Here is a 9,732-nt window from a genome sequence, read left to right as displayed (position 1 = left end):
TACGATTCCCTCCTCAGGAAAATGCAATGGACAGACACATACATACAAAGGATTTCAGAAGGTATGTTTCCCCATGATTTTAGAAGATTCCTTTATTAGAAACTATATTAGAAATTAGATCAGGTCTTGGACATAGAAGTCATTTCAGAAAAAGTTACTGGCCCCTGGGGGCAAAAGCACAGCTACAACAGCCCCAGTGGCAGAGGCCGCTCTCCGTGCCGCACAGCACCGACCAGTTCGCCTTCCCTAGTCCTCCCGCACCTGTGCGCACAAGCCTGGGCCAAAGCCCCAACCGAAACTGCTGAGCCCAAAGTCCAGGACTAGGTCGCAGCAGTGGCCGTCTGCTTCTAGGCTCCAGCACACACGGAGCCCGAGATCTGACATCTCACGTCCCGTCCTTTGCCGCGTTCGCCTTTCAGGGCTCTGTGCCTAAGTGCCCGCGTCCTACTGACCATTTCTTCCCTTCCTGGGTTCCCAGCCACCCCGGGAGAGAGCGAGTTCTGCCCTGCGGAGAGCAGGTTGCAGACACCCAGGTCCCCAGTCCCCATCTGGCTGTCATTCGCTCGCGGCAGTGCCGCCCAGCGTTAGGTAGGAGGATGCCCTTGAAAGGTAGGTGTCCCCGAGCACGGACGCCACCAAGCTGGGAGAAGAGAAACGGAGCGAGGCAGGTGTGAGCTAGGAAATGCTCAGGCTTGTGGGGACGGAGGACCGGGTGCGGACCGTGGCCGGGGGCAGTCACGGCAGGCGCTGGCGCTCCACTAGCGGGCAGACTACAGCGCAGGCTTGTAGGTACTGGAGAGTCCCTGGGGACACTTCAACTCTCACTTGCTGTCACACTTTCCATACACAAAGTCAATGCTGCCTCCAAACGTGTGCCTACTCCCTGAAGCAAGGCACTCAAGCACGTAGGTGCCCCACTAGAGAGCACCAGAGCGCTCTGCTGTGCCCGGGAGAGCCCCTACCCCTACCCCTACCGTGCCGACCCCCGGGTGCCCTGACACCACTGCTGTGCTTGCCGCGCTGGGAGTATCTGCACAGGAGGGTGCGGATTGCGTGCTGTGTCCTCAGACCCGGAGATCCAGGAGACAGTGAGACAGTGAGAAGGTTTCCCCGCAGTCCACTCGCTGAAGACAGCAAGTCCGGACGGACCTTGGACCTTGGACCTTCTAGGCGGGTTTGGAGCAGAGGGCTCAGGCGGTGGGGTCTGAGATCGCTTGCACAAGAGGGTTCGAGGTACCAGGCACTGGAGAATGTGGTGTTCTGGAGCACGCTTAGACTTTAGGCTGAGCGCAGGTACAATGGGAGCAGGTCATCGTCACGGTGTGCGCGGCCATCTCCCGAGAGACCGCAGGCAGGTGTGGGGCGCGATGCAGGTGAACCCGCCAGACCGCCGCGAGGCCAGGGCGGCTGTGTGAGTGCCGGGCTTCCGGAAGCAGGCACACACCGGGAGACTGTAATGAGTCTGTGTGTGTGAACGTGTGACTGGAAGAGGGTGAGCGTTAGTCTCCACAGGGACTGTTCTATAACTTCAAGCCTGTGCTGCACTTGGCTCTCTAGGGGCAACCCAAGTGCGGGGGATGCGGGCGCAGGGCTGGAACTGCACGCCAGCGGGACATCTTGGCGAACAGCAGCCGGAAGCAAGGGACAGCTGGGCAAATGCCTCCGGCAGGCGGATGAGCCACAGGTGATGGATGGCGCATCCCACCCAGTTGGTGGTAATGGGGAGTGCTAGAGATCTGCGAGGAGGCTTTAAAGCATCCGTGCTTTAGACCTCGGCTCCAGTCCAGAGGGGCATCAGCCCCACCTTAGGCACTTGAGGGACTCCCACCCCCCACCCCTGCCCTAAATTCAGGCTCCACACCAAATGGAGATTTGGAAAGCATGGATCCGGATTTTACGGAATCCCTTGCATGGGCCAGCAAGTTCGTCTAGGTCTCTATCTAGCCTGGGGCCAGGCATATAGCTGCTAATCCCAACATTCCTTCAAGACGGGAAGACGTCCCCATTTCCAGGATGAGTACACGGAGGAACTGGGAAGTGACTTGCCTATCATCCTACTGCCTTGATTGAGCAGCTAGAATTGAGTTTAATCTGACAAAGCTCCTGCTCCCACCTCTACCTCTTGTTTCCCATGGACTTTGTGCCTCTAAGGAAGATTCAAACGCATGTATCAGACATCTTTCTTGTGCCCAGAATCCAAGCTGTTGTGCATTAACCCTCTAAGCCTCACTGGGACTGTGGTCTAGGGTCAGATTTGGGGGAGCCAGGCATCCCTGCAATCCTCAATCCTTCCCCCAAAGACCACACACGTGGGGATGGAGTAGGGCAAACATGCCAAACCTGTGGAGCTGAATGGGTGAAATTTGCTATGATGTCAAATTACCTTGAAATTCCTGTTCACTTTTGGTGTTTCTCCTTGTTTCCGCCTCCTACTCCAAACACACAACACATGCACTTCCTTCACAACATTAATGGGAATACAAGTGGAGTGGTCCTGTCAGAAGCTCCAGTTTCTGGATGCAAGTGGGTAACACAATCCCTCTGGGCACCAGATCCTTCCCCTCATTGGTTGCCCAGAGCTCCTGGACCACCCCAGACCCAGAGTGGTGGAATAAAAGCAGCCACTGGTGCTGGGAGGCATCAGAGCCACTGCCCTTCTCAAGTGTCTTTGCCACTTCCACAGCGTGGTCGCTTGATGCCAATAGAGCCACTGTCACTACCGCTTCTGCTCTAGTGCACCTGCTACCTGCTGCCAGGTAAGCCCCGAGGTGCCTGTTTTGCTGTGTGATTCTATTTCTCTGTCTTCCTGTCTTCCCTCTATCTCCCCATTATTTATCTCCTGGTCAGTCTCCCTCACCTACTCATGTCTCTGTCCACTTTTGTCTGGGTCTCTTCACAGAATCTCTGTTACATGACGATTCATCCCCAGCTCCTGACTCAGGTGTCTCTGGAAAGTGTCGGTATGGAGACTCCCTGAGCCTCTCTCCAGGTGCTGAGGTGGGTTCCAATCTCACTGTCTCCCACTGGACACGTGCTTAGGCCAATCTCTTCTGCTGGACGTCCCCAGGCACCACAAGAAGAGCATGGCACAGAAGTAGTTTTCTGCAGACGGCATACACGGACCACAGTGCGTGTCTCGTGGTACACAGGAAATGGCTTCGGAACCAGGACCAGCCAAATAGGTGGCAAATAGGTACAACGACTGCGGTGTAGTTAAACACAAACTCCACTTGTGGGTTCTGGGAGCTTCTTTCCAGTCTAAACCTAGGTCCCAATTTGAGACTATACTGAGCTTGGTTCTTACAGAGACTGTCTGCCAGAGGGCAGAGGAGATGAAGAATACAATTCTGTTCTCTAGATTCTCAGAGATTCTGACTGCAGAGATAATCCCTCCCTCCCCCAAACACAGAACTAGGTGTGAGCAAAAGCCCCACACAGGGAGGACAGCTATGAGTTGCATTCTGGAAGTTGCTTTTGTGACAGGGTGCTCAGAGACTGTCCTCAAAAGCGACCTGGCCAACAGGCGTATGTGAGAGAAGGTGGAGTGAGGTGGCAGTAGACAGGGCTTATGGTCACCAGCCACTTGGCACTATTATCAAAACTCTGGTTTTTTTGCTAAATTACATGGGCTACATGCTTACCAGATTCTCCAGCAGTCACTTGCTAAGGAGGAAACATTAGAGACCAAAAATGAGGTGACCAGCATGAAGGCTGATGCCAGATAGTTACAAGCAGATGGAGAATCAGAGCCCAGGTCCTTGGGCTCATGGACCATCAAACTGCTGCAGGTGGTTGACATCATTTTTCTCTTGCAGAGAAACGTCATGGGCATCTGGAAGTTCTTCCCCTTCCTGGCTCTCAGCATCTTGGTCTTGTAACAGGTGGGCATCTTAGAGGCAGTGTCATTCAGGAAAGAAAGCCCTGCCAGGATCACAGTTTCCCCACCCCATATACCCTGGGAACGGACAATTCCATACTCAAATTATGGCCTGCTGAATATTTAACAACCTGCTCTCAAGGAAACAAATTTATGCATGTAAGTTTGTTAAAAAATGTTTATGACATAAAGATATGTCACACACAACATACAATATTATTTATTGTAAATTTTATATAGCTAATAAAGCCTAACAGAATGCTTTCATTGCTTTTTACCAAATATTTATATCCTTAGCAAACCTATATACCTAATTCAACTGAATTGGAGAAATGAATTTTCTGAATCTGCCAACTCCTTTGCCAAGAAATTTGTTATTAAATCTAATATGTGATCTATTAGTCTAAATTCACATACTTCATACAACCTTATTCATTAAGCAAATGTTTTCCGGAACAAATGAACTGTCAGCTTTATTACTTAATATTTATTGGTTATATTTAAAACTGAGCTCACAGAATTCCCTCAACATTTAACCATCTGCTTTCACAAACATTTTGGAGGTCACACCACTTCCCTGGGAGGACCCTAACTTGTGGGAAACAGCATTTGTGGAAGGACACTGGCCTCATGCCCTGTCCACTGGGGGTTGGGGCAGCCACATCCTCAGGGAGCCACAGAAACCAGGAAGCCTCCTGCTTGTCCTGGGCCTGGGCAGGCGGGGATTCAGAGCTTGTCCTGGGCATGCTCTCCTCTCCCAGGGCTGCCTTGGAGAGCCGCTCTAACGCTGCTACCAGCTCTGAGGACGAATCATGTCATCTGCTGGCTGCACTGGTGAAGGACTATGTCCGGATGAAGGCCCAGGAGCTGGGGCAGGAGACCGAGGGCTCCAGGTGAGGTTTCCTCCCCCGGCCGGCACAGGGCATCCCCTCCCTCCTGTCATGCCCAGGAAGGTGTAGTCCACGAGGTAGGAGAGGACACAGCTGGACTGCTGGCCAGGAGGCTTTCATTGTTCACCCTGGTCTGGGGCCAGCTTTTCTCAGGCTCCACCAAAGGCAGAGGGCAGCTGGAGATAGTATGATTAGACCACATGTTGAAGATCCATTTCTGAAGCAGTTAGGAGAGGTGTGGAATCCCTCACTGTGGAAATTGGTCTTTCAGTACTGAGATCTCCCAGCATTGGGGGAGTTAGGACTGGTAAGTGTGAGGCCAGAGGCCCATCCCCACACAGCTCTGGTTCAGGGACTTAGAGTCCTTCTAATGGGGTCTGTGTAAGAATGTAGGTGAGGAGATATGCCCTCCTTCCTGCCCCTGCTGCCTGTGTTCAAATTGACTGCTCCCAGGTCAAGCCTTCTGTGTGACAGCCACAGGGGCAGGCCCGGTGCATGGTACCACCTGGCATGTCTTTTCCCTGCAGCCTGGACATGCCCAGAGCTAAGTGGTGCTGTAATCTGAGTACCTGTATGCTGGGCACATACACACAGGACCTCAACAAGTTTCACACGTTCCCACAGACTGCAATTGGGGTCGGAGTGCCTGGCAAGAAAAGGGTCATGGCCATCAGCTTGGAGAGAGACCACGGCCCTCACCTTGGCATGCCCTGGGATACCTACCAAGCCCCTCCCTCTCTCTCTAGTTTCCCTTCTTATTACTTGATGCATGTGGTCCCCTCCAGTTTCTCAGTAACTTTCTTTGTGGCAGTGGATGTCTGGAGAAAAAGACCTTCAGGCCAGCAGAGGAACACCCAAGAGGAGAGTAGCAACATAGAGGGTGGCCTTTTGTGTCCCCTGTGAATTTCATAGCAGAGCTTCTCAGTGCTGCTTCTGTATGAACTTGTTATTCAGGGAATAAAAGTGTTTCAGAAAGACCTGAGCTGTGATGGTTGTTGCTCTGGCCCAGGTTCTGGGCTTCATAGACTCAGGATCCTGTCACAGAAGTAGCTTTGGTTATGGAGTAGTTGGATGCAGGGCATGAGTGGTGTTCCCTGTGACTTCCATCAAGTCGCACAAACAGGAACACTAAGGAGTAGGGAGCACCTCTGCAACTTGATGCTGTAAACTCCCTTCCTGTCCGAGTGATTCTGGGGAATTTGTATTCCTAAGACAGGATGTTTGGTGTTTTTAAATTGGAGCTGGCTGAATGACTGGCTTAAAGCCAGTGGCATGAGACATGAGACAGAAACCTCCTCCCAAAACCATGAATAATATGAAAATATACCAAATACAACTCATCCTGAAAGAGCAGTAGGAAAAAAGGCAGAGGCAAACTGCCTATAGGTGGGGAACAAAGCAGACCTCACAGAAAAGGATAAAGAACCAAAGCCATGATCTGGTGGGAACCAAGCTCTTCCCCCACCCCAGCTCACTGGCAAGAAGAAGAGAAATGGAGCAGGGAAGGGGTGGAGGCCTAAGACTCCTAAACACCAAACCCTGGAGATCTGCTCTGGGAGCACAAACCTACCTTACATGGTACTCTAGAGATTAGTGCGATTGGAAAGCTAAATCAGGAAGAAAACTTGGAGAGACTGAGAATCCAGCCACTTGTGGAGAACAGGTACACACAATCAGCTGCTCTGGAATAAAAGTAAGGTGGGTAGTCTGAGAGACTTCCTAACAGCGAGAGGGCTGGTAAAGGGGCAAGGACTACACAGAGCTTGTTACTCAGGAGAAAGGACAAGTGGACAAAATTGTCCTGGTGCATTCAGCCCTGCACATTGGGGACTTTCAGGAGCTTCAGGTACTCCATCCCCCTGGCTGGCAATGCAGCCAGGAGGACCCTCCCCACGATATGCAGCCTACTGCAACTTCCTCCCGGATGGCACCAGCACACAAACCAACTGCCTCTGCCATTGCACCAAACCAGCCAGAGGGTGGCCTTGCCTACAGCAGCAACAAGTGCATAGCATAGAAGCTCCTCCCTGCACACTCAGTCCACTGGACCTCATATTGGAGGTAGGCACAGGAACTGGAAAGCAGGAAAGAGCACTTTCCTCTCAGCAGGCACAAGTGTCTCTAACCTGCAAGCCCCCGCCATCACTACAGGGGCTGAGCAGCTCCAGGGAGTAGTGCATCTGGGCACTAAAGGGCACCACCTACAAATATGAAATGTCAAAGGAACCTGGTTCAAACAAAAATCCCACAAACACCAGAAAGAGGGCCAAGTGAAACTGAACTCACAAATCTTCCTGAAAGAGATTTCAAAATAAAAATCATAAACATGCACATTAAAGCTACAGAAAAATATTCAAGACCTCAGGGAAAAATTCAAAAAATGACACACCAACTTTGAAAAATACAGTATCTGAAATGAAACATACATTGGAGAGATTTAAAAGCAGATTAGATGAAGTAGAGGAGAGGGTAAATGAAACAGAAATTAGAGAAGAGGAATACAAAGAAGCTGAGGCACAGAGAGAAAAAAGGATCTCTGGGAATGAAAGAATATTGAGAGAACTGTGTGACCAATCCAAATGAAACGATATTTGCAATACAGGGGTACCAGAAGAAGAAGAAAGAAAGAAAAAAGGTTAGAAAGTGTCTTTGAGGAAGTAACTGCTGAAAACTTCCCTAATCTGAGGAAGGAGAGAGCCTCTCAGGCTCTGTCCCAACACAAGGGACCCAAGGAAGACAACAACAAGATATATAATAATTAAAATGGCAAAGATCAACGATAAGGACAGACTATTAAAAGCTCAGGCTCTCTCCCAACACAAGGTGCCCAAGGAAGACAACAACAAGATATATAATAAATAAAATGGCAAAGATCAAGGACAAGGACAGCCAGAGACAGCAAAAAAGATCACATACAAAGGAAAACCCATTCTCAACAAAAAACTTACAGGCCAGAAGGGAGTGGCATGATATATTTAATGCAATGAAACATAAGGGCCTCAAACCAAGGATACCTTATCCACCAAGATTATCATTTAAATTTGAAGGAGGGATTAAGCAATTCCAGATAAGCAAAAGTTGAAAGAATTTACCTCTCACAAACCGTCTTTACAGTGAATTTTAGAGGGACTGCAATAGATGGAAGTTCCTCAGGCTAAATAGCAGTCATCAGGGAAAATAAAACCACAGTAATGAAAGTAGGCCAATTAATTACAAAGCAAATGCAAAACTAAATCAACTACCCACAAATTCAGTCACGGGATAGAAAAAGAGTACAGAATATAATACCCAATATATAAAGAATGGAGGAGAAAGAAAAAGGAGGGAACTTTAGATTGTGTTTATATAGCGTGCTAAGTGAGTTAAGTTAGATTGTTAGATAGTAAAGAAGTTACCCTTGGGCCTTTTGTAATGACGAATGTAAAGCATGTAATGGCAATAAGTACATACCCATCAATAATCACCCTAAATGTAAAAGGCCTGAATGCACCAATCAAAAGACAGAGTCACTGAATGGATTAAAAAACAAGACCTGTCTATATGCTGCCTACAAGAGACTCACTTCAAATCCAAAGACACACACAGACTAAAAGTGAAGGTATGGAAAAAGATATTTCACACAAATAATAGGGATAAAAAAGCAGGAGTTGCAGTATTTGTATCAGACAATATAGACTTTAAAACAAAGAAAGTAACAAGAGACAAAGAAGGACATTAAATAATGATAAAGGGATCAGTCCAGCAAGAGGATATAACCATTATAAAATAACTATGTACCCAACATAGGAGCACCTACATATGTGAAACAAGTACTAACAGAATTAAAAGGGGAAATAGAGTGCAATGCATTCATCTTAGAAGTCCTCAACAAACCACTCACTCCAAAGAACAGATCAACCAGATAGAAAATACATAAGGGGACAGAGGCACTGAACTATACATTAGAACAGATGGACCTAACAGATATCTATAAAACACTCCACCCAAAAACAGAAGAATACACATTTGTCTCAAGTGCACATGGAACATTTTCAAGAATAGATCATATACTAGGCCACAAAAAGAGCCTCAGTAAATTCAAAAAGATTGAAATTGTACCAACAAGCTTCTCAGACCACAAAGTTATGAGACTAGACATAAATTACAAAAAGAAAACAAAAAAGCCCACAATCACAAGGAGGCGTAATAACATGCACATAAACAATCAATGGATCAATGAACAAATTAAAACAGAGATCAAGCAATACAAGAAGACGAATGACAACAATAACTCAACACCACAAAATCTGTGCGACGCAATGAAAGTTGTGCTAAGAGGGAAGTATATTGCAATACAGGCTTACCTCAGCAAGAAGAACAACCCCATATGAATAGTCTATACTCACAATTAAAGAAACTAGAAAAGAAGAATGAGGCCCAAAGTCACTAGAAGGAGGGACATAAGAATGATTAGAGTAGAAATAAATAAATTTCAAAAGAATAAAACAATAGAAAAAAATCAATGAAAGCAGGAGCTGGTTCTTTGAGAAAATAAACAAAATAGATAAACCACCTTGCCAGACTCATCAAGAAAAAAAGAGAGTCTACACACATAAACAGAATCAGAAATGAGAAAGGAAAAATCACTATAAAACACCACAGAAATACAAGGAATTATTAGAGAATACTATGAAAATTTATATGCAAAAAAATTGGACAACATAGAAGAAATGGACAAATTTCTAGAAAAATACAACCTTCCAAGAATGACCCAGGAAGAAACAGAAAATCTAAACAGACCAATTACCAGCAAGGAAATTGAATTGGTAATCAAAAAACTACTTAAGAACAAAATCCCTGGGTCAGATGACTTCACTGCTGAATTTTATCAAACATTTAGTAAAGACCTAACACCCCTCCTCAAAGTTTTCCAAAAAGTAGAAGAGGAGGAAATAACCTCCAAGCTCATTCCTTGAGGCCAGCATC

The 9,732-nt window shown here is 47.4% G+C and overlaps 1 pseudogene; it reads left to right on the top strand.

Annotated features, from left to right (window-relative positions):
• Positions 1-3,824: 3,824 nt before the first annotated feature.
• Positions 3,825-5,670, top strand: LOC118907968 (calcitonin-like; annotated as a pseudogene).
• Positions 5,671-9,732: the final 4,062 nt, after the last annotated feature.

The sequence above is a fragment of the Manis pentadactyla genome, chromosome 9 (genome assembly GCF_030020395.1).
Source record: "Manis pentadactyla isolate mManPen7 chromosome 9, mManPen7.hap1, whole genome shotgun sequence".
Lineage (NCBI taxonomy): Eukaryota > Metazoa > Chordata > Mammalia > Pholidota > Manidae > Manis > Manis pentadactyla.
The sequence above is the reverse complement of the archived record's forward strand: the minus strand, read 5'-3'. Positions and strand labels throughout refer to the sequence as shown.